The 25346-nt window shown below is 45.0% G+C and overlaps 1 pseudogene; it reads right to left on the reverse strand.

Moving 5' to 3' along the window:
• Positions 1-2350: 2350 nt before the first annotated feature.
• Positions 2351-2875, reverse strand: LOC121146750 (annotated as a pseudogene).
• Positions 2876-25346: the final 22471 nt, after the last annotated feature.

The following is a 25346-nucleotide window of genomic DNA, read 5'->3' on the forward strand; positions in this document are numbered from 1 at the left end:
CCCAACTCTAGGTTTGGGAAGATAAATACAGTTTAAAAACTCCGAGCTTATCCGACTTGGAGGCATGTTCCTGACCGCAAGCTTACAGATGACTTGCCTGCCACCAAGTAGCATTCTTAAACCATACTCGTGTTGACCAGAAAAGTCCAACTTGGGTATGGAATGCAGACTGAGGACTACTCAAACACAGGACCGCTAGAGTTGTCAGGCATGTTAGTGTTAGAACCCAGTTCTTCAGTTTTTGCAGAAGCTAAGGCCTGAGTTGCATAATTACCCTAGTCTACCAGAAGATCAGTTGAATTCATTTCTTGATGGCTCTACTGGTACAGATCTGCCTCTAAGTGTGGCATTAATACACAGCTGAGTGTGATCAGAACCTTGGGTTCCTGGAGTCTGAGTCCAGCACTCATTAAGTCTGGCTTCTGGTGTCGACAGGTTTGCCCTTAATCAGATCTCTTTGCCAAAAGATGTTTCTGGCATGTCCCAAAGATGAGAAGCTAAAATCAGTGAGTACACACCTGAATGCAACAAGCACAGCAAAAGGACTTTGGGGAAGGCTGGAGTAGTGTTCTGGGGGTAACAAGTCCCACCAGCCTTTTTCTAATGAAAACCAATCTGAACTACGCTACTGGACAGATGGTAAAGGCTGAGTCTAATGGTTTACTTTTCAACCTAAGTACTGTTCTTAGGCTGCATAATTCCTTTGAGAATGCTGTAGATTGTATAACTCGTTTAGAAGCCTCTAACCCCTTCCTGATACTGTTAGCACCCATGTAGATTAATGACAGCTCCAAGTTCTTTGTACAATAAGTTGGGAAGGGATAACTTCAGGTGGAGGGACAACTGAGCTGGCTCTTCAAAAACAGGACATGTTGTAGCAGTTCTGCCAATGGGTGGGCACTAACAGGAGGCTAGAGGACATCTACCATTGGCTTCACTTCAGAAAGTGGAAAGGGTTTGAATGACTTTGGTCAGTTTAGGGAAGATCCCTAACAGAACAGACTGAGGCAATTGTTTATAGTCGCCAAGGGTTCTGGTAACTGTTTTCATCGTGGGAAATCCATTTGCGTCCTATTGCATCCTACAACTGGTAGCTTCAAGTTACCAAGTCTATGTGGGCTGGCAGGATCTGAATCTGAACGGCTTTCATGACCTGTAGGGTGATGTTTGGGCAGAGAAGTAAAACATAGCTTCCCTGTTGCTGTGGTTACCTGTAGGCAGCTTGAACGCTACTCAAATAGCCATAGACCTGATACAACTTGATTTCTGACAATGCTTCGGAAATCGCAGACTGAAGTGTGAATATCCTTTTTGAGCTTCTGATGCTAGCTAGTCTGTAGCCATTCCTTCAAGCCTTCAAGTGTCTGCCTGAAGCCAGATGAAGTCAATGGCATAAGAAATTCCTGATGTGCACTTGAGACATCGGCTCAGGTAGACCAAAGAACATAAATCTACAGTGTTTACCTCAGGCGTACTTTAGGTAGATAACAGATCTGTAAGGTAACAGGTATACAAAGGCCCATGGGGGGATGGGTCAGGCTGGGGTTGAAGCAATCTATGCTGGCTAATCCAGGATAATGGGACCTAAGAGACTCTTTGTGGGGTGGACCCTTAAATACATGTGAAATACCAAGAGGGACACTTCTCAGCTGCCTGCCTTTGGGCTGTGACAGGTGAATCATTAGACAAATGTTTTCACCAATTGACAGTCCGAATATTAAGTGAGCAACATGTTCAAAGGGAGTCATGACAGTATCGGTGTCATGTGATCTTCAGTTCTTCATCGTTGGACATGATTGGAGTCTAATACTGCTTGTTAGATACCCACAGCAAGCAGCTCATGTGTCTAGTCAGCCACAGGGTATCCAGGTAGCTAACATATTAAGAACAATGGTGCTAAACTTTGAGGGATTGCATTAATGAAATGTGAAGCCTGATTGGCAGTTGTCATGGCAACAGCTGATGTGCGACTCTGAGCTCAGACTACTCCCAGGCTTGTGCAACACGTGTTGAAGTTAACAGTTCTGGTATCCTTGGGTTTCCTTAATCATGACCTGTGTTTGGTTACAGAAATTTGCATGAGTTTGTCTATTAATCATACCACTTTACCTTTTGAAAGTCCTTCAGACTCATGTCTGCTCTGCTATAACAGTTACATCTAGAACCTTACAACTCAATGCTACAGAAATTGCACAATAATAAGTGTACATGGGGCTAACTTCTAAGTTGCAGGAAAAAACTTACTTCCCATTTGGTCCATGGTTGAAAAGGGCTTTGGGGGCTGTTCAGCTGCCTTAGTGGCTGGAGGTACCAGGAGATGCAGGGGAGCCCCCCTCCATAGCTGCTGGGCTCAGCCATCCTTCGAAAGGCTCACCCTGAAGCCTAAGAGGTACTCGCCCAGGCCAGCTTGGCTCCCTGGGGGTTGGTGACACCACAGACATTGGTCAGATGGCTGCCCATCTTCAGGAGTTTGATCACCTCGTCTAGGAAGTGGTTCTCCAGGAAGTCAGATAAGGGTCTGTATGGACAAAACCCAAGGTATGAAGTTCCAAGAGGGCCTGGTTCATGTTCTTCAGGACCAAGGCGGGTTCCAGGGTGTCTCAGGTTTCACCCTAATTCGTCTTGGGATGGCTTCTGCACATCCTGGAAGAGGCTATGGCTGTCATGTTGGTTTTGCGTCTTCAAAAGATGCTCAGCACCCTCATGTTTTTCATCCACCAGCTCACAGAAGTGGCCCACGCCCTCCAGAGCCCACATGGACACGGTCAGAATAACCCAGAGAAGTAGGTGTAGGAGGCCTGCAGGTGCAAATTGACCAGCAGTTGGTGGCAGTCTCCACCCCGGTGGAAAGATTTTCATGAATCTGAAAGGTCATGGTTAGTCATTAATCCAGGAGGTGACCCCCCCAAAATGGAGAAGAGATGGCCAACAATGGTCTGGCAAGCTGTTAACTGGAGAAGAGATGGGAAGATTATCAAAGTCGAAGGAGCTGGGTCTAGCTTTCACTGGTAGGCCAACAGTTGGAAATGTTGGTCCCAGGGCTTCGGAATGCTTGCCGGGACAAGCCATCGGAGCAGCTATGACCATAGTACCTGAATTGCCCTTTGACTTGCTCTTCCTGTGAGGCCTTGCCATGTCTTTGTTAAGGCAGATCATCATGACATGGGCTGATCTTACTGTTAACCATGTCAACACCCACTACATCCTTGCATTATAAGCAGTGCTGAGGCTTCAAGGCAGCCTGCAGCACAAAGAAGCCAACAATGATGGGCACAAACAGGCATGTTCCAGGTGGAGAGTTGGACCTTGGAAAGGTGAAGGAGAGCACCACATCAGTTCTATGTAACCGTTAGAAATGAGTTAAGACTTCTTCAGTGTAAAGAATTGTGCAGATACTAAATCAGCTAGAAGCCCTCAAGGTCTGATTGGTTACTGTTGACTGTCAAGTGTGCTGTTCATCAGTGTATTACAGCTGGGTGATCCATACTTGAGGCAACTGTGTGCTGCAGAAGGCTTAGCATCCCTTGACTATCAGATACTAGCAGCATCTTGCACTTAACTAGCCTCAACTATCTCAAGAGATGGTGGAGCTCTGGGCACATGTTTCTATGACCTTAGAGTAGGATCCTGTGGAGATGCCAAGTCCACTTCTACAGAAGTGAACTTTGTTGGCTTGAGTCTGACATCCTCTCATGAATCTTAACACTGCAAAACAGCTTGTCTCATGGCCACTGCACACATCCCAGTGTGCCTTACTGTCCAGCTGAGTGCTTGTGTGAACTTCTGGTTTCACATCTGAACTGCTTGGGTGATGAAATATCTGCGCCCTACTGATCTGCTGTGACCTGCATCTCTGGGTACACAAATGCTGCTTTTGATCCAAACCAACCTGCAAGTCTCCTGACAACACAAGAGTGGATGTTGGAACAACTTGTGTTGCTTATCTTCAAGGAGCTACCCTGCACCGTGGGGGGCTGGCCTGGCTTGCTAAATCTGAAATAAGTTTGGCTCTACACTGGAAAGTACAAGCTGTGACTTAAGGGCTGAGTCTCATTAGCTGCTTCTCATAGACAAACCTCAGCTGCTGAACCAGGTTCTGATCATCTAGGGAACTTCTCCAGTCCAATGGTAGTAGAGTAAAATCTATGAATATCTTCCAAAGGCATTCTCTCTGGGTTATTGATTGGATAGGGAGCTGCAGAAATGCTGGTTCCCATCTTACCCTGGTAACTGCTGCGTGAATCAGTGGAGTTGCAGCAAGTGTCTTGCCAGGTATTCTTGGAATCAGAAGTGTACCTGGTGCTTACTGAAGTCGAGCCTTTTTATCGGGGCTTTGCAATTCCCATAAGCTGGGTACTTGTTCACTTGAAGTGTGTTCCCAGCTTGCTCTGTCATTCTTTGTAGGAGTTCTCCCTCAGGTATCCTGAGGGATCTGGGCAGAGGGAAACGGACTTAAATTCCTACTTCATCATATTCCTGCCTATTCAGGTTGTCATCACGGGAACAATTCTCTGCAGCCCCCAGGTGAAATGTGAGTCAGGATTTCCCGAGTTACGACTATGAACATCTGAGTTGGAGCATGCACCCACGGCAGGTATAAGGAAGAGCACCAGGCCTAGGTGGTGTTGCCAGCTAGTCTGTATTCTGTATTGAAAGCCCATGTCAACCTCAACACTCCCGGATCCAAACATGTAGATCTTGTGGTGACTTAAGAGGATGACTTCCCTGGGCAAACGGAGACTAAGATGGACTGTCAGTGGATTCTTGAGCAACTTCATTGTGCTTGAAATGGCGAGATTGGCAGCAATTCATAACTGTTGAACTATTAAAACCACTTGAGCAAGACGCTCGGAGCCTGCCCGACATCGGGGACCTGGGATGGGTGGGAGGCTGGGTGGGGCTTCTCCCTTTTACCCCAGATACTTGACAAACAATGGAAATAAGTCTTACCCACTTTCCTTTAGCCCTTGAACCTTTTTGCCCTGACTATGTAAAGAATGTCAGAAGATGACTTCCACTTGCAAATCAGATCAGTGGAGTCCAGCTGGTCAATGGGAGCTTTGTTGTGACCATGTGGAAAGCTGAGAGCAAGGAGGGGGAAGTCGAGATCCTAGGAACTACGTGCAGGATAAACACTACTGCTTGCCTTGTCCTTGAAGTCCTTACATTTGAGTGTCCTCTTGGCAATGAATTGGTGGTATCAGAAAAAGCTGTCCATGAGGATTCTAGCCTCAAACCTCTAAATTTGGTTTTCCAGGGGTCTTAAATGACTGTAGTGAATGCAAAGCAGTTGAGACTGACAGACTTAGATGTTGAATTTCAGGCAAAATCCTTAGTTGAGCTTTGAATACTTAAAATTTGGAGAGCCAAGATGGCCTCACAGGTACAACACTTAAGGAGTAGCCTTCTTACAAAACTACCATGCTTGTATCACTTGATGGGGCAAATCCGTGATGGGACTTGTACCAGAGAGGCTGGTACATGTTCTAATGAATGTAAAGGAGATCATTGAACCCCAGGCTCTAAAAACACAATGGGAAACGTAATAGTGGACTTTGGTAGAGTAAGCCGAATACCATGTACGTGATTTAGGAGAGGAAGCATCTCCTTACCTATAGTTAATAGGTGGGCCTTGTGTGAGAAGCCTCTGTACTTGAAGGTGTGAAAAGCTTATTGCCCCACTCCCTTGCCTGTCCATCCTGAAGAGTCCATGATATGGGAAAAGATGTTCACTTACACAGAAACATAGGCTTCAGTATATGTATCATCAGCTTGGTGTTACCCAGAAATCTTCACTGGGAACTGGTAATCCCACACTGTATAATGAAAATGAGTTGGTGCTAGAATACATTCTGAAGTTTGAGAATCACACGATGGATGGGTCATGTAAATTGACCCCAGCATCTCCCTTATCTTGAAGGCATGGTACATGGCAGAGATGAACATGCTGTCTTGGCAGGTGTCCCAAGTTTCCTGGACTCCTTGGTTGATGAAATCTTAGTCAAATTGAGGCTGGTATTAATGCCTACAGATTTGTTGTTGGTACTGACTTGGTACAGTTGAATATATTACAGAGGGAATTTGCTTTCCATGAACTTGTAGATCTAGAATCTCTAGATATGGACTACTTGATACTCTCTAGATATCGAAGTAGTCTAACTTGAATTACTTAGATTCATAACCTGTAGTAGTTAGGCCTACTGCCTCCAGAAGAGCAGTATGTTTAGCATCTTAAATGGTTCAATTAATGGCATGTATAACATCTGGGGCTATATGGTAAGTTCTTCACTGATGTAGATTTACCCATAAGCAAGTATGGAATGACTTAACAGAAGCTTAATGACTTGTAGCTTTGGAGGGGAGACAACTCGGCCCTTATACTGTAGGCTGCTGAACTTGTTAGATTCTTGAGCTGGGGGTAGTGTGCTATGCTACCTTGGCTGATGTCCTTAGCAGTAACTTGGTAAGGAAATATCGGACAGCATGAAGAAACCTTGTGGGCAGCACATGCTGGGGCCTAAATGAGGACTTCCTTTTTGCTATGCAAGATGTGCATACATGCAATCACCATGGCAACTGGATGCTTTGGTGTCCCAGACCTAGTGTTGGAGGTAACACAAGCTGTCCTGTTCACCTTGACGTTCTAAACTGTCCTTCATTAGCACAGCAGTTGGAGAATGATGCTGTTGCATGGTGTGCTTCAGTGAGGAGGTGCTTGCATTATTATCGGGGGTCCCTCGTCCCACGAGCAAGACCCCGATACGGTAAAGATTCTTTGAAAAGTTTTTCTGTGGACTTCAAGGGTAGTTGCAAAGAAAGTTACAGCAGTTGTAAGATTTATTGCAGCAAAGTGAAAGCAGCTACAGCCTAGCGCTAGCAGCTACAACATAACCTTGAAGCAATAGCCTTGAAGCGATAGCTCTAGCCTAGCCTTGAAGCGGGAAAATCTCAACTATTTTTTACCCAGACCTTTTTACATTACACAAACCAATCCATACACAGCTCCTCACATCATGCGGTAAGCACACCAATCATGACTTAGGTCACGTAGCTTCCCTGTGTGCTCGGCCCAATCCTCAGTAACTTCCTGAAACCTGTTTACCACCTTTGTGCCATGAAGCAATCATCAACAAGTGCCATCTTTGCAGCACGACTCTGCTCTCCACACATTATCCTGTGTGGTGGGTCCTGGAACAAGGAGAAAGCTGGCTCCTGAAGCTCAGCCCCAGGCCCTTCTGCCATTTGGCCTTTATCTAGACTTTTCTGTAGCAAATGGTCCTAACTTATGTATCCTTTGCTGTCACTTAAATGTAATCTCTCACCATGTACCACCATTCTACTTTGCAACATTGAGGTTTCAGTCTTGGAGGCTAAAGTTTAAAGTGCTTCTGTCTATTGATTAGGCAGAAGTCTGATCCTGCTTCGAAAAGAACAGCTCAGCTTTGTCAAAGAAGGCAATGTTTAGCACATAATTTTCTCAAGGCAGCTTTCATATTCCAGATCAAATGGCATAGTTGCAGCTGAAGACCATCAGCAATAGTAGATGCAATCTATTCATGCTATTCATTGGGGTTTCTTTCACATCCTGTGTCCTGTCAAAGTTGAGATGCCCATAAAAATTGTGCCATACTCCTAGTAAGTTTCCATCTCAGACCAACTGCTCACAAGAACAAGTTTGAGATAAATTGAATGTTACAGCTGTAAACTGCCACACCAGGAATGTTACCTAGGGATTCCTCTTGAACTGCCTTGAAGATGGCTTATCTTGAAACTCGGGAGAACTGTCTCACGCTGAGACAATGTTGTGGGATGTCAATCCTTGGAATGGTTTTCATTGGACACAAGGTCAGGAAGCCCTGTCATGTCAGTCTTCTGGATGTAGCCACCTCCAGAGCAGTACTCCGGCCACGTAAGCTGTCAGGCCATCTGAAATGCTATAGTCACTTGCCTGGAAAGTGGACTAATTTTTTCCTATGGTATCACCAGTGCTGGCCTACATGTTGTCTCCTTAGCTTCCTCTTTAGGGTCTAGAGAAGCTCCTTTGCATGTAACCGATTCAACTCTTTGGGTCCATCAGATCTTGACTGTGGCAGAGGTTCATAGGAACTAGCATTACTATTGGATCAAGAATCCTGGGATTAGCAACTGAGTGCTAGAAGGCAGTGGAGGTGGAAAACCTTGAGGCTTTCCTTCAGTTCTGGGTGTCCTCCTAGGGTTCTGAGTTCTCTTAAGCTTATCCAGGACTTGATGCTGGTATTGAAGACAGCAACCCCTTTAGCTTTCCAGGGAGTTTGGTGTTTTGAGTAACACATTTCAATCATTTTTGAAAATTAGATGTGATTAGCTAGAGTGTCAAGACATTTGATTATGATAGCTTGAACTTGATGTGTGGAAGGAAGGCATCTTCACCTCGTGTTGTCTTTACAAGCATGGTCCTCCAACTTCAGGGCACGTTGACCAGTGCAGTTCAGTTTCTGCTGTGGGATGCAGACCTAACAGAACTTGGACACAAGTCCTTTGGAGGCATCAAACACTATCTTTAAGAAATGCGTGCTCTCAAATGTACTGGGCCTGAAAGGGAAAATGGTTAATAACCATCTTGCCAGCATAGAGGATGTTCTAATCCTTTACAGACTGATACTTTGAAGGGCCCGAGAGTTTAGTCCTGAACAAGTCAAGACCAAGTACGCCATGATGTAAGAACCCTATTTGGAAGCATGTGGGTGACTAAGCAAAGGTTAGCTTGTGTACACATCATATAACCTTCCTACATTGTTTCAGGACTTGTGTATTCTGCTAGGACATTGAAGGTCTGTCCACCCTGTGGTCCTTGCTCTCTGCCACTGAGGCTTTGTGGTGGTTGTGTACTTGGGTTCTCTGAGGAGCGGATGGAGTCCAAGTTGCCAAAGACAACTGATCATGATAGTCACGAGTTAGACAACGTGCAGTGAAGGGGCAGGAAATAGGATTGGGCAGAAATCAAATGGACTGCAAAACTGGCAAAACATGTTGATCCTGGCAGGGGTTCCAGAGCGAAGTATCTTCCCCAGTTGCAAGTCAGGTGACTGACTGGGCTTTATACTTGTGGCCATGGGTTGTCCCTGGGGTGGGGGGTCAGCACTGCTAGCTAGACTATGTTCCCTTTTTCCTGTCTTGCACTTGGAGGCATTGTGTGGCACATTTTTTGATAGCTACTCAATTTATACCCAACCTGGTACTCAGCAGATAAGTGTTCTGTATGCAGTGTCCCGGATGTACTTGGAAAACATAGTATTCATGAAGTACAATATCAAACGATCATACCTGACCTACCTTAGATGAGAAAGCAAGCACCCTTGGTCCCACTAAGGGAGGAGATTTGTGCTTGGAATATCAGCAGGAGATAGCGGCTAGTGTTCAGTCTGGGGGACATTTTGGAAGCATTTGTGACCAGCACAGCTGACTTTGTCCATGTGCTTTAATTGTGACATCTCTGAAGGCTACTGTATGCTGGGCTCTGACCTGCAATGTTGGCTCTGGGCCGCAGTGTAACCTGCAACCTTGGCTTTTATCTACAGGGCTTTCCTCATGCCCATTCTCCAGGTTTTCTGTCCCTGATCTTTGAGATGTGATCAGTGAACCAGTCCATGCACAGGATTGCACATGATAGTGTACTGATCATCTTGATTTTCTGATAGGGCCCTGGTAGGTTCGTTTGCCTTTGTGTCATCTTTTGAATTGAGGCCCTGCATCAAGGCTCACCTGATTTTGTCGCCCTCCCTTAGCTTTTGCAAACTTCTCATAGGGATTGATCCATGAAGGGCACAGGTGTGCACTGAATGAAATGGGTATAGGTGCAACGGTGAATGAGAAGGAACTACTTGCTTCTACAACTATGTGCTATAAATAGGCTTAATACTACCCAAATGGTTACCCTTCATGGTATTGCAGTAGCCATCTCATAACATGTAGTTCTAGCTACTTAAAATCTCACGCTAGTCCTTTCAAGCAAATTGCTGCCAAAGCTTGAATTCCCCATCCCATACTGCCATCTACTGTTCAAGGCTTTCTTCTAAAAGAGACCTCACGTGTCCTGGGCAGTGTTCATGGATTTAGAACATCTAACGTGAATCAAATGATTACTTTCACATTTGCCAGCAATGCAACCTTTCTCTGCTCAGACATTACAAGCACATTTAAACTACCTGAACTCATATGAAACGTCAAGATACTGTCCTTTCTTGTGCATTGCATGTTTGAATTGCAATACATTTTTGAAGATCAGTATTCTTCAAATTATGCAGAAACACCCAATGCTTTCCTTATATTCCTTTCCTACAAGTTACTGTGTAAAACAAGTTCTTTAATAAGCATAGTAACTTCATCTCCTTCACCTTAGTCTTCTAAAATGTGGAAATACTTGAAACTTGTCAGTGCTGCTTAGTCCTATCAAAGACAAAAAGAACTAAACATTAGAAATCATTAACTGCTAATTCCATAAATTCTTAGTGACAAGATAGGAAGACAAGTTAACTTCAGACATCAAAATGATTGGTATACAAATCTTAGAACAATTCATGTATTACGTAAAATTGCTGGCAAAAATGCCTTGATTGACTCTTTGTCAGAATCCATTTTGTCAGTTCTTTTGCATCCTCCAAACTTCCCATCAGGACCTTGGCAACATTTGCAGCTACATTGGAATGGATCACTGATTCATTATTTCCTCAAGATTGATGTCTTTGCTCTTTTTAAAGACTTTAGTTTTTTGGAGCTTGGCCTGGCGCGCCTTTCTCTGGGAATCCATTTGCTCCTTCATCTCTATCATGTAGCAATGTCAAACTGCACACACTACACACTTCTCAGTATCCTGGCTCCGGAGGTTCGTGTCAGATTCTCAAGATCCCATGTTAACGTTTCTGACACATTAATACTGTCTTGCGTGACCTTCCAGAATATGGTGGGATCCATTTTGAGTTTGAATCCATATCAGTGTAAGGACACCTGAGTCACACATCTGAGGCAGAGTGCTGGAGTCCGTGGCAACACTTCATGTCCAGAAAGAGACTGAGCCACCCTCGGGGGAGGTGAAACCCGAGCTCAGACGCGCAGGAGGAAAGAAAACTGTCCTTGTTTCTATACACAGGTTGGAGCTGCCAAATAAGATTCAGGGAACTGGACTCAAGACAATGTCTGACTTGGGCACAAAGCTGTTCTGAACTAACCAGGATGTTATGAACATCGATGTGTGGCCCATATGGTTTTGCCACATTAAACCTTGGCAGCTAACAGGAATCTCCGTATGGGAGTTAGGACTCCATGTCAGGGTAGCCATTCAAGTCCAATGATGCATCACCCATTTATAAAATGCCCATTGTGGGTTTCCCACACCTCTTTGATCGTCACCACCAAGGAGATAGCTGTATTAAGGCTGGCTTCTTGGGTCTGGTTCCAAACCAGACACACCATGCTCTTGCTCCTGGAGGGAATTCCCATTCATTACTTTAATCAACTTGTTGATGCAACCTTGCTGCTCGTGAATTCATGAGCTCATCTAGTTGGCTAATTTTTATCAAGGCAATATGAAGTCAGATGGGTTCCCGTATTAGAAGCCTAAAGTAACTTCACCCTCCCAGCATGATTACATGACCTTGGAGAAAGCAGTTGGTGTCTGCAAACACTTATCTGTTACAGAAGTCGTGCTAATTTTGTTTCTGAATCAGTTTGAAAGAGTAAGGTTTAAGCTCTATGTATGCTAAAATTTGCTGGCAAGAATATTCAGTATATAGGCTGCGAATTCTAGCATATATATTGAATGCTTTTTAAAGGGAAAGGCAGGAGGGGAGGGAAAGGGGCTGGTAACTATAAGCATGCCAATAATTTCGTGATTATTTCACAATGTAAAATGTATCTGTAAGCTTCATGAAAAGGTGGTTTTCAGTTATCAGAGCTCGATCTCAAATTTTCATGGCCTGGGAGCTCGATCTCAAAGGTTAAATGAGAATCCTGGATCCATTTCCACATAAAATATCCTCTTGGTTAGATAAGCCTCATGGCTGTGATCTCGGGGTCTGTAGATAGAATTTTTCCTTCTCTCCACAAACTTGATCTGCCTGCAATAATTTTTTTGAAAAAACGAAACAAAACCTGAGGTCTTTCAAGATTATTGCTCCATATAATTTTCCCAGGAGTTTTAGGTGTAATTGAGGCTGTCCCTAATGTCAGTAGGGGCCTACTGAATTTATAGTTGCACTTCGCATATCAGGGAGTTTTTCTCAACCACCCAATCAGGACTCCATTACTCATCTATAGGCAAATAATACTGTGTGGGCAGATGGCATCAGACCAGTCCTCTATTGCCCAGGTCAAGAGCTAGACTGTTCTGATGTAGCTGCCTCAAGGATTTTATAGCTTCCTTGACAGTAAGCTTGTCAGTTAAGAAGCTCAGTTGCTGGTGGGAATGGTATAACTGAGCATAGCTCTGTAGAGATGTTATTGGAAGAACTGATCATCATCCAAGATATTGGAGTGTAGGGTATGCTTTAAGACTGAAGGATGAATTAGTTTTTATAAAGACCTGGCCATTGTGAGGCATCTTTAAGGCTTTGCTTTCCTTGCCCATATTTTGGCTAAACACATGTTCATAAGGTGTCTGTGCCCATCTAAGAACTACTCTATGTAGCGGGTGCAGAAGCTGGACCATGTGTTCTGGTCAGGTTACATTAATGTGGCCTCATGCTATGTTTAGAGTAGTCCCACACCACCCAGTGTGAATGCTCTTTATCATTGGGTTGTCCTGCACTGACTCGGTTTCCTGCTGTCCAATGTGTGTAGACAATGGAGTACAACCAATCTTTGTCCATGACCGGTAATGTCAGGTCTGCTTGGAAATAAGACCTGGACGCTACAGTCACTATCCTAGCTTTTTCTTGTAATTAAAAATTTTGAGGATGAAGATCCAGTGAGTCTCCCTCTTCACCCCAGCTCTGAGTCTGGCCTGATGTTCATGGCAATGTATGTCATCTGGCTACCTGCAGGCCCCTAAAGTGAACTTCATAAGGCAAACGAATCCAGAGTGTTGTCACCTTGGCGGCCTCCCCTGGAGGACCTTGTGTTGATGGGACTCTTTGAACTTATTCCATGTCTTCTGAATGTTTGTGAAGTAGGTGACCCTTTTAAGTGGACTTGCTCCTGAGAAGCAATTGAGGTCTTTATTTACCTGATGGCCTTGTGCCCTAACTGGACAGAAGAAACTAAAGATGGTGGATCGCATCCACATTCCTTACGACTGAGATGATGCCTATCCTTTGGAACAGCATAGCATTGCCCCAAAAGTTGAATGTTTCTCTTGTTTGGTGCCCATTCCAGAGGACCTAATGAGAGGGCCCTTATGTCAGCAAAAGCATGCTAATGTATGTGAAATTTCTTAGTCACTAAGCGCTCCATTCTTGGCATTATTTCTAATTTGAATCACCATCTGCATAAACTGTCTTCATTGCCATATTAGGTAGCATTATATTAGGGAAGGTCCTTGGGCAGGACCTACTAGAAAGGGAAGATACAGCTGTACTTGGATTATATGCCTGACAACATGGAGCTCGGATCCATCTGTTTTACCAAGAAGTCAAATGGGATTGCAATAATCTTGTCCTCATGGATATTTCCAATATCTAGTTTGATTAGACATTCTCACTTGGCCAGCAATTCTAGGAAAGCTCATTGTGGTGCTCAGATGCTTGTCACTGACTTTATACAGATTGCTTTACTTGGACTTGCTTCTGTGAAGCTCTAGCTCAAGTCTGGTCTCATCCACAAGTTTACATGATAACCCAGCAACTCTAGTTTGAATTCAGTTGGCTATGTAATTACATATGTAGTTACTAAGGTGGAGCTTCTATAGATACTTGTATCTAGAATGTCCACACTTCTGCCACCAGTCTACTAGACTTCCTAGATGCAATAGCATATGTGAAGTGCATGTAGTGACTTTTGGTTAGTGCTGAGTAAAATTCTCTGGTCTCAGGATGCTGAACTTACCCTGTTGACACTGCATGGAAGAGGGGTGCATGACTCTTTGCTCTTCTTAACATTCAGCGGGAGTGAAGTTAGCATGCCAGATGTTATGAGAAACTCAAATTTCTGTTGCCAGTGGACAATAGTTGTATATGGTGGGTAGTGAGCTTTATGTGAACTATATGCCAAAAGATGGGAGATACACACTAATCTTCTAGCCTTAGTGCTATTGGAAACAAAACATTGCAAGCTACCATTGCCAAATGATCTGAGTCTGTTCTGAGTCTGTTCTGGAAGAGTGCCCTCTGTGAGTGGCACTCTTCTCCCACTGTTTTTGCATTAACATTACAAAGTCTCCACTAGAAATCAGTGACACTTCAGTTCTTTCCCTTAAAGTACAAAGCAACTAGGAAAGAATGTGAAATATCCAACCTGGTAACATATTTTTACAGCTCTATGTACTTACCTGGCTATACTTCTGCACTTGTCCCACTGCTGCCTGAAAGGTATGACCCCCCAGGAAAATGGCATAATCTTGGCACCCCTGCTAGTGTCAGTGTAATCTCTACACCAAACAGCTTGCTTCTGAGAAACAACAGGACTGCAAGGTAGGATGTGAGCACTCCGATAAGGATGGTCTCTAGTATGTTGGAACGGCAAAGGAAAACTTAGGTTTGCACTGGGGCAAGAGTAACTATGGACTGTTTTGAAAGCTCACAGGCACCTGTTCTACAAAATCTGACAGTATGGCTACTGTCACTCAGTAAAACTAGTCCCAGTAGCTGTGGTAGGATGTTTCCTGCTGCTTAGCCTGTCCAGGAAGTCTAACTGGCCGTCTTGCCAGTCATTGTCCTGGCGATGGTTTGTCACTAGCCAAGTTGAGAGCCTAGCCTCATTAAGCGATCTTTCCTGACTCCATTTGTCAGGATTTGGCATGAAATTCATTGTAATGCATCTATGTGTTGACCGTTCTTCTGCTTATCTCCAGAAATCTTGCTGATCACCAGTTTGTGGCTGGATTTTGATGGGCCCTTGGTGTTGATGAATCCTTCAGCCCATATGAGGGAAATGAGTGGTTAGCTGTCAATCTTTAGGCAACTCTAAGGAATTAAAGTACAGCTTGAACAAGGCTGCAGTAATATAGAGGTGTTGTCAGTTACCCATCAGGTAATCCAAAGCATCTTGGTTTTCTCAAGATAGCTTTTTTTGAAAACATTACCTAGTCAGGTGACAAACCAGAAACCTAAAGGGCAAGAATCTTCCTGCAGTTGTGTTCTGAAGGTGTTGGAATCAACTGTATACAGTGTGATGTCAACTTTGTCCTCATGTGAAGTCTGGATGCTCTGGTTATAGCACTGGGCAGTTTGGATTTGACTGGCCCACATGTCTGCTAGAAGCAGGGGGAATATCCTTTGAAGCTGGTATCAAGTTGTCTCACTTGAGCTTATAGCGGCTAAGGCAGTGGGTTTTCATAGCACTGTAGGCAGATGTTCTGTTGTTCATCTGCTGTAGGCAGATGATCAAAGCTCAGAGCTCAAGTGAACAGGCCTAAACAGACCAGCTAAGTTCTGTAGCTGTGGTCCTGCTGAGATTGCTTTCTGGAAGCAATGTGGATTGGCTGAATTGAAGGTGAAAAGCCCAGGAACTATATGTTGCAGATTTCCAGATCTCACTCCTGCTGGTTCCCTACTCTTTTGCTGGGGTTTCCATATAGCCGAGTCGACTTCGATCAGGAATGAGTCTGGGTCAGCTAAATCCAAAGAACAAATCTTGGTTTGAGAAGAGCTTTCTGCCCTGGCTCAGGGATTTCAACTTGAACCTCCCTCAAAGCCCTTCTTCCCCTCACTGTTTTCACCTGTGTTACAATGGTCTAGTGCTTCAGCAGTCACAAGTCCATTAGTTATAAGTGTATCATGACAGTTACAATGTTAGAAAGTCCAGCATTCTGTCAAGATTTTCATTGGAGTTTGCAGTAAGCATCTACTTCTGAATAAAAGTCAATGTGTCATTTCATGATATACTGGCCTCCATTATACAGTTGCTCCAGATAAATATTACACATATGTACCTACTGATCTTGTGTGTTGCATGAAGTTGGCCTTATCGGAGAACATGTGATATTTGTCCTTTTGGGATTGACTTAGCATAATGGTTTCTAGTTGACCACTTTGCTGCAAATGGTAGGATTTTTACTTCTAATGGCTGAGTATTGCAGAGTAGATGTACCAGTTTCTTTATTCCTCTTCTGATGGACATCTGGGTGGTTTCCAGGTCTTTGCAACTGTAGATTGTGCTGCTATAAATAAGGATTACAGGTCACTTTCTCATGTGTATTTTCTTTGGATATATTCTGAGCAGTGAAACAGCAGAGTCATGGTAGATGCATGTTCAGTTCTTGGCACTCTCCATACTGACTTTGTTCAGTGGTTGTACTAGCCTGCACTGATCAACTCTTGTATTGCCCCAGAAAAGATGACTGATGTTGGAGCTCCTGTCTCCACCAGTGCCGCGCCCACGTGTCTTATCGTCCAGCAATAAGAGGCAGACGCGAGTGAAGCCTTCTGCGGTAGACTTTATTGCGCGCACCAAGATGAGGAAGAGGAAAGGGCCCAGACCCTGGCAGGCTGTATGCTCTTATGTGCTGACTGGCCCCGCCTCCGCCAATGATAGGTCGGTGTCATGATCATGCAGGGTCCTGGGCGACCGGATTCGTCAGTCCCCAGTGTTCATGCGCCGGCCACACTGCAGCTCACTGCGCCTGCGCAGTACCGCAAAAGCTACATGACTCTCCACCAGGCACCAAGGTGTGGCTTCTCCGGCTGGCGCCATTTTGGGTGCGGCATGTGGCCAGTACATACGGATGCGGCTGGCAACACACCAGGCTTCTGGAATTAAGTGCAGGAGGTATAGGTCTTCCTGAACTCTTGGCTAGGAGTCGTATAGCACAGCTGGTACAGGGTAGATGAGAGGATCCAGTGCATCTTTTAGAAGATTCGGTCTTGGGTCAATGAAAATCCAGGCTATTGGCTTTAAATATAGAATGATGTTCTGACACTGACTTGTAGCACGTCCTATAAGATGGACAGAAATACTGGAGACTGAGGGTGCACAGGAATGACTGGAACCTGATTGATGGGACACAGGACAGTGTCCTGTGAGAGGACAGGAAGTCCTCGGTGACATTCCTTGAGGGGAGGGTACCACTATATCCCTCCATACTTCCTCCTTTAATTCGACAGAAAGCCGTTGGTAACAATGCCAAGGCCACCTGGAAACCACCCAAACACCCCAAAGGCAGAGGAATTTCGTTATGACCTGGAGTGGGCTACCAGTTCTAGCAACTGCTGTCCCATAGGCCCTTGCCTCCCTGACACCCCAGGCAGTGACAGGCGAGTGGCCACCGAGATTCCAGAGACTGGAACCCAAGTGCACAAGCGGTCTCACTTCTTCCCAAACACTCATGGACCTGGGTCACATCCATGGGTGAGTCTGTGCCCGGCTCCTAAGCAAAGAAGGGGTGTGACCATAGCAGCCTGTGGGTCTGGAGAACTCCCCTTACCTGGGGCTGCAGGGCACAGCTCAGTGGGCACAGCCATGGGTCTGGAGGCACGAGAGCCCAGGTAGCATCTTCATGGCCAGGGTGCAGCTGGCTGAGCTCACCTTGCTGAAGGACACTGGCACCCCATCTGACTGGCACGAGGAGCCGCCAGTCATGTGTGTGCATGCACTGACCGGCCTGACATGGCCCAGCCACTGCCACATGGGCCAGGCCTGAGTCTCATCCTAATCCCTTGTGTAGCCAGGCAGTGTTCACTGTCCCTCTCCGCCCACCAGCGTGGCCTTTGCCCAATCCAGGGTATCTGAAGGTGCACCAGTTTTCAAGATTGTGAAAGACAGGCATGACTGGGTAGGGAGGGAAGCCTTGAAAAAAGATGTGATTTGTTTTCTGTAGTCAAGACACTTGAGCTTTACCATGTGCCCAGCTCTGCTGTAAGGTACTAGTGATACTTAAGGGAGAAGAGTTCAGGGTGCTTCTTGAGCCCATAAGGTCATCTTGAATGTGGGTGCTGGATGCAGGTCTGCCCGAGAGCAGCTTCTAGCAGTGCCCTACAGTTTGTCCCACACAGCTTTGACTCTTTGGTCCCCATCAGGCTGTCTTGCACTACGAATACCTCCAGTGTCCCCCCACTGACCATAGCTGGGCCTTACTGCAAGTGGTACTTCTTGCAGTTCCACAGCCAGTTATATCTAGGTAGGATGATTTGAGCACATGGAATCCAAGGGTACAGTGTAGTGATGAAACAATGGAATATGGGATCTAGAAACTTCTACAGAAAATGGAATTAGTATCTAAGATGTCATGGGTAATAGTTTTACCCACTTTCCTGTAGCCCTTGAACCTTTTTACCCTAACAACCTAAAGATTGTCAAAAATATAAAAATGGAAAATGTCATGGGCTGTAAGGACCTGGAAAGTCCTCCATGGGCAGGGCCGGGGTCTGGCCTGCCTGTGATGACCTCATAGGGGTGATGTAGGTTCTTGGTGCTAGCAAGGACAGGTCAGCAATCGTGGTGGGTGCAGATGCTTCAGAGAATACATCCTCATGCTTCTGTGCTTCTCAAAAGCTGCCTAGGAAGCTTGTCAGTCTGGGTCATTGTAGAATACTCACTGCCGAGGAGGTGGGAATACACCCGGAGTCAGGTGTACCCTGGATCAAAGCTCCTGAATTTCTCAACTTGATACTGTCGTGGTTTGAGTGAATAGTCTGGAATGACTGGGTACATTTGCAGTGTCACACTCTAATGCTGTTACCTGAGATTCGGGCTGCAGAGGTTCACTTCACTCAGCATCTAGGCCACATGCATTGAACCTGTGTAGTAGAAAATCTTATTTTCAAATTGCCATTAAAGGTCAAGGCCTATATCTTACCAGTACCTTAGTTTACAGATCAGCACAAAGTCCTTGCACATGTGAACCTAATCTTCAGCTGAATAGAACCGATGACCCCTGTTCTGTTAGATGCACTTGATCAGGGTCACAGAGCATGTTAGGTGAATGGTATCTGAGGCTGGCATCGAGCCGTAGGTTTGTCCTCACGTGAGTGATGGGTAGCTACACTCTCAGTAGCTTTTAAGGTGTTTCAAGGAGGCAACTGTATTAGTACCCATGGGGAAATGGAGCAAAGTGAGTCTTGCCAGTCGTTTACTGTCTACGTAGGAACCTTTGAAGGCAGCAGTCCATGGAATAGGACTTGAGCCTTCAGGGAACAGGTGGAAGGTGCTCAAAGCCTGAGTTGAGGATGCTGAGCTTCAATAGTTCAGTGGGGGTTCTCTGCCCTCTGCAAAATAACCACTTCCTACACATTCTCAAGTCTTCAGAGTCTTTGAATTTTAAGTGAAAGCAGCCAGCTTATCTCGGGACTTGTCAACCTTATTAGAGCTGGACAGTCTCTTATAGAGAACTGTCTTGTCAGATGGTCAGTTAGTATTGTTTGACTATCTTAAGATGTCAATATCCCTACCCAGTGGTAATAAGGAAAAAATCCCCTGACACCACCTTAATTCAATGGAGAGTAAAAATCTTCCAACTGGGCAACCTAGAGGTTTCCTAGAATAGTATAGGGCTCCTATGTGGCCTTTACCATTGTAGTGCTGGACACCCATGTATTTTCCCATGGTCTTATAAAGGTGGGAGAGAAACCTGTTTAAAAAAACAATTGCTTTCAACTAATGCTCCATGTAAGAATTCAAGATATTGAGCCAGATGTCACTTGTGAATCTTATAAAATGTGTGGCTCAGTGCTGGGGGGAACATCTGTGCACGATGTTCTCCAGCAGCCCCACACTGACACAGCTAGGTCCACTTGTGCTTCCTGAAGGTTCACATCCAAACTGGTGCTAGGAAGCCTCAGAAAAGATGGTAATTCTGCCCAAGATGTCTTGAAAATGGATGGTATAAAGGCAGGTTCTCACTGCTCAGACAGGCTAGCCTCCATGGTAAGCAGTGAAATTGTCCAGGATCTAAGCATGCAGAACATGGGGTCTACTTGTGAGAAATACAGGCTTATTTGGCATATACTCCTTCAGAAAAGAGATGCTCAGCTCATTAATATGGATCATAGAACATGATCTGTTCTAGCCAGGTGTGCCTGGATAAGTGAATTTGATATACTTAATGAATTATGCTTGAGTGTCCTAGATATTGATGGTATTCATCAAAGCGTTGAGCCCACAATGATTCCCCCACCCAACAACTCTTCAGTGGTACTAGTCACTTTGATCAGGGTTTAGAGTGTTCTTTGACTTGAAGAAACAGCCTTCAAGCAGCTGTTGAATGCCAAGTCCTGTGCTAAATGTGTGGTGCCTTGACTTACAGAAACCTAAACGGTAAATGTATATGAGCATGGACCCATTATGTACTAGTCTGTTGCTGACTTGGAATGAATGCCAAGGAAACAGAGCTTTAGAGGGCTGGGGACCAAGACCTGTCTCATAAACAGGTCTTCCTCAAGTGGGGGCAGTACTGGGCAGGTTGGCTCCATCCCCTTCCCCCAGTTTGAAGGTGGCAGCCCATAGGAGATGGCTGGAGCTTGAACTTTGGCCTACTTCAGGACTTTTGCTGAGTATCATTAAAGATATAGCTGCTTCACCTATACAACCTTAGGTTCTCAAAGTCTGAATTTTAGTCATGTCTGCCAGCCATGGTGGGGCTGTTGAGCCTGATGAGAGCTGATAGTTTGGTTGTTTGGGGGTGCAGGTGGGGTTCTGTGCTGTCAAATGGTGGTAGTACCCGTTGACCTCCCTGTTTGATAGAAGCAGTACTAGTCCTGGTAGTGAAAAAAAGAAAATACCCCAGCATAGCCTTGCTCTCTCCTTGACTTGAGCACCTTAGCTTTGTTTTTGCATGGAACACTACATGCTATGTGGCTGTCATCCTATGGTACTTTTTTACTTCTGGGGTGTTGGATATCGGGGTATTTTCCCCATGGTTTAGGAGGGTTAAACTTCCAGAGAATGCAGTTGCCTAGCGAAGTGGATCTTGCCTGCATACGAGAGCTTGGCTTACTAGGATTTGCTGCATGTCCCCTTGCTCACTTTAAACGTGAATTACTTTGAGCTTGTTTAGCTTGAAGTCAGCAGGTGCCGAGTCTCGTGCTTTATTTCCCAGTGCTCCATGCTGAACATTAGCTTAAACCTTTTGCACACTTTCTGAATGTCTAAGGCCAAGCTGGGAACCTGAGACAGTGATTGTAATCCTATTTCAAATAAGTGAAATCATGGGTTTCACTGCAGTAATTACAAGATGGATATTTGGGGATGTAGACAAACCTCTGTAGATGTATCCAGAGCTAGCATCGAGGGTGAGTACAGGGGGCATGGGCAAGACTGGCATCTTGGGTTCTGATAACCAGGGGTGTTCAGTCTTGCTGAGAGGAACCTGAATAGAGACAGCTTGACCCCTGTAGAGATGGGGCAGCAGCAATTATCTAGAACCACAGCATATGGGATGTGATACCTCTGGGCCAACAAGACACACATCTGTGCTTGATGCTCAGGAAGTCCTGTATGCAGAGTTACATTCACACGATGTGGGTCATTGTAGAATTAACCCTGGTCTTTATGTACCTGAATTTGGATCATGAAGATTTCTCAAGACTTTTGAAGCAAAAACAACTGTTGAGCCTGACAGACTTCAAAGGTTACACTTGGCCCAAATGTTTTCTTCCAGTAGTACCAGCTTTCATTTCTCAACCCGAAAACCACTTGGTTCTGAGGCTGGATGATTGTCTGGGCACCTCTGCTGTGCATTACTGGGTAACCAGCAACATCTCAGGGCTGCTTGTCCTTGATACTTTGTGCCACTGTGAAAATTTCCCAACAGTTGCATAATCTGCTTTAAGAATGAAATCACGCCAGTGGATGAGTTATTGGGTTTTCCAGTGAACAAGGCTTCTTGCAATTCCTATAAAGCCAAAACTGTCATGTGCAATAATATATTACAATGTTTGAGATTTCAAAGTGTGGGGAGTTTGAATGGCTTTCATTGGAGAGCAGCAAAGTTCTCGAAGAGAACTTGGTTCTGCTATGACTGTGGCAAGCTTAGCTCTTACACCTGTTTTCCTCACTTTACCCCCCACTTTGAGGCATTCTCCATCTGCTGAATTCTACAATGGTGTTGCAAAAATCCTAGTGTCACTGTGTTCCAGTGTAGGAGTGAATCGGTGTTCTCATGTTGGGTGTGCTACCCTTAACTGATCTAGGCAGATGCTTCGTGAAATTGTCCTGTAGCTGCTGGTATAGGTGTGTCCTTGTAGAGAAGGAGCAGTGGCCTCCATCATTGTTAGTACTGCATCATTGCTGATAGCCATCGCTAGAGTACTTTCCACTTTACAGGTGTTCCTTGAGCAGGTTAAGGAAAGACCACAGCTCGACAGGAGTATGGACAAGGGCTGAATGAATCACAAGATGTCCATTTTGCTCCTGTACTTGTTTTGTATTAACCACTGTATATCAGAAAACAGCCTTTGGGGGACTAGCTTTGTTTCACTAGCCTAGTGGTTAGTGCATTTGGATAAAAACGGGATTTCATTCTTTGTTTCGGACAAATAGTATTCCATAGTGTGTGTAACTTGATTTCTGATTGCCCACTGGATATTAAATATAAACTGTGGAAAAAACTTCTGACACTGTCCAGTGCTTCTGAAAGAACTCCCTTACAACTGTTACACTTTAACCAGACTGGTTGTTTAGGGTACCCTAGAAACATCTTATAGCCAATTCCTCTCTGCTTCTGAAATCCAGAGTGTAGGAGAGCCTGGATGGGAAAGAGGTCCCTGTTGAACACATGGTTGGGGCAATTCTGCCTGTAGAGATCTGTTACAGGTTGATCCAGGGTCTTGCAGTGTTGCAGGCAGCACGTGGGGGTGGTGAGGTTGTTGGAACTGCTTCTTGATAACAGGCCTGTGTCCATTGCAATGGGTGCCATGCCAAGAACCTCGGCACGCCAGAACCTGGCTCCTCATGGAAAACAAGGGTGTGTGTGTGTGTGTGTATGTGTTTTTACGTAAGAATTACTCTTCAGTCCATGACTGGATCAATGTAGAATGTTAACTGGTAAATGCTGTGCACCTTGACGTAGGTTTGCCTTCACTTGAGGCTAACGGAGTTTATTGTAATGTTTGAGTGTATTATGTTGGTGGTCTTGGATTAGAACAAATACTTGCCAGTATATGTCCCTTCCATAGGCCATTCTGGCTGGAGAGTATATCCTATATTCATAGTGTTGGAGGACCAGTGTTTCTAAATTTATTTCACATAAGGTATCTGGTTTCCAAACTGAGGTGATTAGAGAACAGGGGTAATATTTACAAGTGCTCCTGGGATTGTTCTCAAGGATGGGACAGACATGGGCAAGACTGGGAATGTGGAAGATCCTTGGTGAACTAAGGTTTGTCAACCTTACCACTGAAGGTACCTTTGGCAACAGCCTACTGTTCTGCATTCTATAAAATTGGACCCTCTTCATAGTGAGAACTGCAACCATCCAGGACCACAGTATGCCTGGCATTAGTGTCTGTACCTACAAGGGTAGATTGCTAGACTCATGGGAAGCCATGTATGAGTTGACATTCAAACTATAAAATGTGGATTGTCATAGTAAGTGGTCAGTGAACTGGTGCCTGACTTTATCACAAAGCCTTCCTAACCTTACACCTATGTGTTGTTGATGGCCTTGCAACGACCATCCTGTTCTGGGACAACTTTTAGAGGTCTACCATAGCCTGGTAGGCATCCTCACTTATCGGGGTCTCCCGTCCCACGGAAGAAATCGCCAGACACTGGAGAGTGTCTCAGAGGTTCTTATTCAGGCCTTCCGTTAAAACCGTTACATTCGTTAATTTCGTTATGCAGAAGCCCCTCCCCCACAAAGCCCCTGGCTTATATATCAATCCTATCCAATCAGCTTAAAGATCACCAAGGCATGCCAATCGGGGTAAGGGCCAATCACAGGACAGGACATCGTCAGTGCCCCCAACACTGTCTCGAAGGGTCTCCAGTCAGTTAAATGAATGGAAAGCGCCGGTACGTGGCCCAGTTCACTAGTATTTCAATCCACTCAATACAAAGGAATTGCTCCTCCGGCAAGGGCTGTGTTTCTTGGCTCGTTCCAAAAATTTGCTTTGACTTTTGTCCCTTGTCAGAGGACCTACTTTCCCTTGATCTTGTTTTTACATTAAAGTTGATAAGCCCTAGGTGGTATTTGGCTAAAGACCTAGGTTTGCTTCATCTGGACTCCATGTTCTTCCTAGAGGGAAGCCATCTGGTCAGATTCCTTCTGCCTCCTGTCTTATTCCCTTTCTGAATATTCTATGCACTTCATTTTCCTAACATTCTACCTACCATTGGTTTAAGCTGCTGCGAGCCTGTTTTGAGCTTCAGAGCAGTTAAAGTACTCAAGGCCTCTCCATAAGGCTCACTAGTCTCTCTAGGTGGCTCAGCTGAGGCCTCTGCATGTTAAGTTTGATTTGGGCACTTCTGATTGACACTTGTGTGTTCAGAACATGGACTACAAGCTGCAGCTCTGTCTACCACTATTAGCATCCAGGGTTCAGTGTTTTCTGGTCTTTGAAAGTGCATGAACTAGGATTACCATTGTTCCTCATTGTCAATTTCTATCATTTCCAATGACATGGATGACTGAAGCTCAGGCTGTGAATTGCCATCCAAGTGGGCTTGTCTTTGCTGTTCTTCAGATGGCATGGAATGCTGAGAGCAAGAAGCTCGGGGTATTCACAGAAAGAGCTATTATGACCCAAGGACTGGTCAGACTTAGTCTGACCTGCTGTGGAAAAAGAGCAGGTTTACTCCCCTGTTCCTATATACCACATAGTTTTGACTCAAAGAGCAAAGAAAAGCTAACTCATTTTATCCAGGTACACATTTGGACAGATGAGTGCTAGAGGAACGGACTTTGAAGCTGAAGTGGTAGGAAGATGCCTTCTTGATCTGCCATGGCAATGGGCTCTAGCCAGCTGGGTTTTAAATTTTCTGTCTCATGACTCATTGGATCTTCCAAACTCTGCAGGACCTTCCTAGACTCCTGCCTAGACCTTAAAGCTCTGGCTGAGTCAAATGCTAACCTTAAGAGGCACTTGCTGCTTATTTATCAACCTCATACCACTGCTGAGGCTGCCGAACTATAGGACTTAAAAGAAATCTGAATTCCTTCTGGTCTTCACAAAATACTTCAGTAAAGTCCAGCTGATAGCAGGCAGAGCTGATCCATTACCATACTTGGCACCAAATGGGGGGCTGCAGTGTGAGGACTAAAAAGCTCTTCCCTCCTACATGAG

This window comes from Ochotona curzoniae, unplaced genomic scaffold (genome assembly GCF_017591425.1).
Source record: "Ochotona curzoniae isolate NIBS_2020 unplaced genomic scaffold, NIBS_Ocur_1.0 scaffold_4505, whole genome shotgun sequence".
In the NCBI taxonomy this organism is placed as follows: domain Eukaryota; kingdom Metazoa; phylum Chordata; class Mammalia; order Lagomorpha; family Ochotonidae; genus Ochotona; species Ochotona curzoniae.